This window comes from Manihot esculenta, chromosome 14, assembly GCF_001659605.2.
Source record: "Manihot esculenta cultivar AM560-2 chromosome 14, M.esculenta_v8, whole genome shotgun sequence".
NCBI lineage: Eukaryota > Viridiplantae > Streptophyta > Magnoliopsida > Malpighiales > Euphorbiaceae > Manihot > Manihot esculenta.
In genome coordinates this window covers 14,862,484-14,869,756 of record NC_035174.2, presented here as the reverse complement: position 1 = coordinate 14,869,756, position 7,273 = coordinate 14,862,484, and positions in this window count along the sequence as shown.

Genomic DNA, 7,273 nt, shown 5'->3' with positions numbered 1-7,273 from the left:
ATAAATCTAAATAAAAGCAATGAATGTAGGGTAAAATAAAAAGTGGACTAAATATGAATTAATAAATTTACCCATTACTTTATAAAAATAAGCCATTGAAACAATAGATCCATATTCTACTGCTATCTTTACAAAAGTTGCATATTTGAATTCATTTTTTTCTAACCCTTAACTGATGAAATATCAAAAATAAATAAGAAAATAAAAGTATTAAGAAGTTATAAGGGTTATAAAGAAAATAACATAAATTTGTATATGATTTTCATAATTTTTGAAGAAGAAGAGATAAAGTTAAAAACAAAAAAGACAATATACCAATAAAATTTTAATGAATGTGATTCATGGTTATCCAACTAATTAATCAAAATTTCAGAAATCTAAATCTAAAAGAAGAAAGCAAAATAGCATTGTAGCGTGGACGGACAACATTGGCTTTATATACATGGTTGAGAATTGTTTTACATACAAAAAAAATAAATGTCAAATAAAAAAAAAAACTTATAAGGTAGCTGAAGATAAACTTACAAGTATTGCAATCTTTTCTTCAGAAAAGAACAAATTTTATAATTTTTGCATCTCTTTACTTTTTGATTAATTAGTTAGCTACCATTTTTTCCACCATAAATCCCATGCACATCTCACAGCTCTCTTTTTTGTTTTTAGCTTTAGGTTTCTCCGTTGAATCTTTAACTTAGATTTTTTTGATCGAAAAGGCTATGAAAATAAATATGCAAATTTATATTGTTTTGTTTTGACTCCAATTCTTTTAGTAATTTATAAAGTTATCTCTATATCAATAAACAATACAGTGGGTGCAAAATCTATAACTGAAACTTTAGGTATAAATCTAGATAAAAGCAATGAGTGTAGGGAAAAATAAAAAGTGAACTAAATATGAATTAATAAATTTACCCATTTCTTTATAAAAATAAACCATTAAAATAATAGATCCATATTCTACTGCTATCTTAAAAAAAAGGTGCATATTTGAATTCATTTTTTTTAACCCTTAACTCATGAAATATTAAAAATAAATAGAAAAATAAAAGTATTAAGAATTTATAAGTGTTACAAACAAAATAACATAAATTTGTATATGATTTTCATAATTTTTGAAGAAGAAGAGATAAAGCTAAAACGAAAAAAGATAACATACTAATAGAATTTTTGTGAATGGAATTCATGGTGAACCAACTAATTAATCAAAATTTCAGAAATCTAAATCTAAATGTAGAAAGCAAAAGAGTATTGTGCAATGGGAGAGCATTGACTTTATATACAAAGTTGAGAATTGTTTTACATACACAAAAAAAATAAATGTAAAATAAAAAATACTTACAAGGTAGACGATTATTAATTTACCACTATTGTAATATTCTCTTCGGAGGAGAACAAATTTTATAATTTTTGCATCTCTTTACTTTTTGATTTATTAGTTAGCTAGCATTTTTTCCAACATGAATCTGATGCACGTCCTACAGCTCTCTTTTTTGTTTTTAGCTTTAGGTCTCTCTCTTGAATCTTTATCTTGGTTTTTTATTCGAAAAGGCTATGAAAATAAATATGCAAATTTATATTATTTTGTTTTGACTCCAATTCTTTTAGTAATTTTTAAAGTTATACCTATATCAATAAACAATACAGTGGGTGCAAAATCTATAACTGAAACTTTAGGTATAAATCTAGATAAAAGCAGTGAGCGTAGGGAAAAATAAAAAGTGAACTAAATATGAATTAATAAATTTACCTATTTCTTTATAAAAATAAGCCATTTAAACAATAGATTCATATTCTACTGCTATCTTTACAAAAGGTGGATATTTGAAGTCATTTTTTTCTAACCCTTAACTGATGAAATATCAAAAAACAAAAAAAAGAAAACAAAAGTTTTAAGAATTTATAAGGGTTATAAATAAAATAACATAAATTTGTATATAATTTTCATATTTTTTGAAGAAGAACAGATAAAGCTAAAACCAAAAAAGATAACATACTAATAAAAGTTTTGTGAATGGGATTCATGGTGAGCCAACTAATTAATCAAAATTTCAGAAATCTAAATCTAAAAGTAGAAAGCAAAAGAGCATTGTGCAATGGACAAAGAGTATTGACTTTTTATGCATGGTCGAGAATTATTTTACATACAAAAAAATAAATGTAAAATAAAAAATACTTACAAGGTAGCCGATGATTAATTTACAATTATTGCAATCTTCTCTTCAGAAAAGAACAAATTTTATAATTTTTGCATCTCTTTACCTTTTGATTAATTAGTTAGCTAGCGTTTTTTCTACCATAAATCCCATGCATGTCCCACAGCTCTCTTTTTTGTTTTTAGCTTTAGGTTTCTCCCTTGAATCTTTAACTTAGATTTTTTGATCGAAAAGGCTATGAAAATAAATATGCAAATTTATATTGTTTTGTTTTGACTCCAATTCTTTTAGTAATTTTTAAAGTTATACCTATATCAATAAACAATACAGTAGGTGCAAAATCTATAACTGAAACTTTAGGTATAAATCTAGATAAAAGCAATGAGTGTAGGAAAAAATAAAAAGTGAACTAAATATGAATTAATAAATTTGCCCATTTCTTTATAAAAATAAGCCATTAAAATAATAGATCCATATTCTACTGCTATCTTTAAAAAAGGTGCATATTTAAATTCATTTTTTTCTAACCCTTAACTGATGAAATATTAAAAATAAATAGAGAAATAAAAGTATTAAGAATTTATAAGAGTTACAAACAAAATAACATAAATTTGTATATGATTTTCATAATTTTTGAAGAAGAAGATAAAACTAAAACCAAAAAAGATAATATACTAATAAAATTTTTGTGAATGAGATTCATGGTGAGCCAACTAATTAATCAAATTTTCAGATATCTAAATCTAAATGTAGAAAGCAAGAGAGTATTGTGGAATGGGAGAGCATTGGCTTTATATACAAAGTTGAGAATTGTTTTACATACAAAAAAAATAAATGTAAAATAAAAAATATATTTACAAGGTAGCCGATGATTAATTTACAACTATTGCAATCTTCTCCTCAGAGGAGAACAAATTTTATAGTTTTTACATCTCTTTACTTTTTGATTAATTAGTTAGCTAGCGTTTTTTCCACCATGAATCTCATGCACGTCCCACAGCTCTCTTTTTTGATTTTAGCTTTAGGTCGAATCTTTAACTTAGTTTTTTAATAAAAAAGGCTATGAAAATAAATATGCAAATTTACATTGTTTTGTTTTGACTCCAATTCTTTTAGTAATTTCTAAAGTTATACTTGTATCAATAAACAATACTGTGGGTGCAAAATTTATAACTGAAACTTTAGGTATAAATCTAGATAAAAGCAATGAGTGTAGGGAAAAATAAAAAGTGAACTAAATATGAATTAATAAATTTACCTATTTGTTTATAAAAATAAGCCATTGAAACAATAGATTGATATTCTACTGCTATTTTTACAAAATGTGTATATTTGAATTCATTTTTTCCTAGCCATTAATGATGAAATATAAAAAAAAATAGGAAAATAAAAGTATTAAGAATTTATAAGGGTTATAAACAAAATAACATAAATTTGTATATGATTTTCATAATTTTTGAAGAAGAATAGATAAAACTAAAAACAAAAAAGACAACATACCAATAAAATTTTTGTGAATGGGATTCATGGTGAGCCAACTTATTAATAAAAATTTCAGAAATCTAAATCTAAAAGTAGAAGTTAAAGAGCATTGTGTAATGGACGGAGAGCATTGGCTTTATATACATAGTTGAGAATTGTTGTACATACAAAATAGATAATTGTAAAATAAAAAATAATAATAATAAAAAAATCAGAAGCCGAAGACTTAAAATTGCAGGGTTTTGATTCAATAGAGAGCAACTTAAAAAGAAAAGGATACAAAATCCTTAAAGTGTCGACCATCGTAGAAAGCGAAGAAAACTAATGTAATTGCAATTACAGGTGCATTAGGCTACAGAGCACTTAGCTTTCAAAGCTTAAGAAAGCAAACACAAAAATTGACGTATATATAGCCGCTTTGGAGTGATCATATTGGAACTCCTTACAAGGAAGTCTCTAGGAGAAGCAATGAATGGTGTGGATTTGCCTTGATGGGTTGCTTCTATTGTTAAAGAGGAGTGGACTAATGAAGTTTTTGATTTGGAATTAATGAAGGATGCATCTATATTCGGTAATGAATTGCTCAATAAATTGAAACTAGCTTTGCATGGTGTTGATACTTCACCCTTTGCACGGCTTGAGGTTCAACAAGTCCTTCAGCAATTAGAAGAGATTAGACCAGATGCTGCTGCTGCTGCCAGTTCCGAGCATTCTGGAGATGTTGCAGGAGTTCCCTCAGTGAGTGATTAAGGAAGCAATTCTAAGAAGATATATAGTAGTAGAGTATAATTCTTTAATTCTTAAGTATTGGTTTTGAGTAATAATTTCTATGTCTATAAATACAAGATTGTTTGAACCTATTTAAGGATATTAATATTTTTTTCAACAATAATAAGATTAATTTTTGAATTTATTTCAAGGAATCCACCATAATTGATGGTTATAATAAAACAGCTGTATTATAAAGTTTTTCTATTATGAGTTGATAATTTTTCAAACACTAAGGGTTACTGGATTGTTTGAGAGGTCGCCAGAAGCCTTTGATTATACGAGCAAAAGGATCATCCTTTATTATTTTCTTCAGAATCCACAAACTTTCCTACAGGTCGTCTTTTTGCAACATAGAATTTGAGTCGCAATCTTATTGTTGTCCAAACTCATAATGGATATAACAGACGGCTGGTCCAACCATAAAACGTAAATATAATCATTTGCTTAGTAATATTATATCACAATTATCGACGATAACAATATTAAATAGTAATAACCATAAAAATTAGCTATGAAACATATTGTATCGAAAGTAAAATCTCTCTCACACATTCATGGAAGAACTCAAGAATGCCACCTCTCATAGTGATGACCGCTGGATTTCACTACCCCGGTCTGAGGCCTGACCTATGACGACAGCCCTTTACCTGAAGGCTTTTAAGCCCCCCGCATGAATTAGGTCCAGCCCACTCGGCCTTAAGACCACACCCCTTCTTAAACCTCTCAAATCGGGCCAGCCCAATCTTTTCGGCCCTCAGCTCAGACCTTCCTTGGGCTTCAGTCCTAATCTCACCTTCCAGCCCGATCCGGAGGAGAAAAGGTGGCCAGCCCATTCACCTTGTGGGTCCATCCGCATGCGTACCAAGGAGAATTAAATGGCCGTTACGCATGAAGCAGAGATCTGATATTCTCGTACGTTCGTATCAGTATGGCAGAGACAGGTAGCCCAATGGCAGTGAGGCCGTTACATGCCACTGACAGATAAAGGAAAAGAATAAAAGGGGGGGGGAACATTCTCTCCTCTAGGATCAAGCTTACACAACCCTTGTAAAACCCTATTTTCTGGATCTCAGATCATCAATTAGCGCCGTCTGTGGAAACGAAGGAACGTAAAAGAAAACCTATTACTATACCCATCATGAATGACACGCCTATCAAATTGCCATGGTCTACCCAACAAAATATATCCAGCCTGCATGAGTACAATATCACAAGTAACCTCATCTACATACTTGCCAATAGAAAATGACACTTTACATTGCTTGGTTACCTTTGTCTCGCCACTATCATTCAACTACTGAAGTCTGTAAGGATTAGGGTGTTTAATAGTTTCTAGTCCTAATTTATCAACTAAAATAGTACTAGCACAATTAACTTGACTACCCGAATCTATTATCATGCAACAGACTTTACCACCTATCAAACAACGAGTGTGAAAGATGTTTTCACGCTGTTCAAGCCCCTCTTCTTTAATAGAAACATTTAAAGTACGCAATATGACCAAGGACTCTCCCTGAACATGATACTCTTCTATCTCTACATTAGAACAATCTTCTAAAGGTGGTATTTCATCAGAATCAGAATCAGTTTCGGAGACTATCTCATCTCCCCTCACTATCATGGCACGTTTATTAACACACTCATTGGCATAATGCCCACGCCCTTTACATTTAAAGCATTGAATATCTCTAGTCCTATTAGATTTAGGGGCTGATTCATTTTTACCATGAGAGTTGGATGTTTCTTTGGAAGGTAACATGCCTTTTTGAGTTGAAGACTTATCAAACCTTTTAGGATCAGTCTTGGTGTTCTATTTGGAACCCCATTTGCTGTTGGAGTTTTGAGCAGCCCTGTTACTCCCCCATCTATTTCGGCCTATTTGTCTTTCCACCTTAATGGCAATGTTCACCAAATCTTCCAAATCAACATATGGTTGCAAATCAACCACATCAGCAATCTCCTTGTTTAGACCACCAAAGAAACGAGCCATGGTCTGGTCTTCCTCCTCCACTATGTTTGCTTTGATCAGGAGCAACTTCATCTCCTTATGATACTCATCAACAGATTTTGATCCTTGGGTTAATCTTTGCAACTGATGATGGAGATCTCTATGGTAATAAGTAGGCACATATTTCTTCCTCATGATTCGCTTCATCCCTTCCCAACTAGCAATGGGTAACTCTCCATTCCTTCTCCTAGATTTCACAAGCTCATCCCACCATATTAGTGCATAGTCTGAAAACTCAAGGGCAACAAGTTTTGCCTTCTTATCGTCGGAATAGCTTTGACAGTTAAAAACCATCTCCACTTTACGCTCCCACTCTAAATAGGCATCAACATCAGCCTTACCATTGAAGCTTGGAATCTTCATCTTTATGGAGTTCATATTGTTATCTACATAGGGTACACGATCATTGAACCTTCTGGCTCGGAAAGGGGCTGATTGTGCCACATTTTCCTCTTCATAGGATGGATCGTGTGTATCACGATCCCTTGATTGGACTTGCCCTTTGAAGATCTAAGGTTGTCCTCAAGGTTATCCATTCTCAAATTTAGCTTCTGAAAGCTATCCATGAAAGCTTTATACATATCTTTAAGATCAAACGTAGGGTCAGAAGTATCACCATTGTTAGAAATTTACCCTATTGGATCCGTATCATTCTCTCCTTCTTTAGAAAAGATTGGTCCTCGAATCTTGCTGATATTTATGTTAAAAAGGGAAGCTTTAGGAACCCATGTATCTTCAAAAACCTCCTTATGAATAGGTGGAAATAGGATAAAACTTTCGTAATGAATGTTTTCATCAACAACCTGCACATCAAGAACAAATGAACTAGACATAAAAATATTAATCATAGAAAGATCTT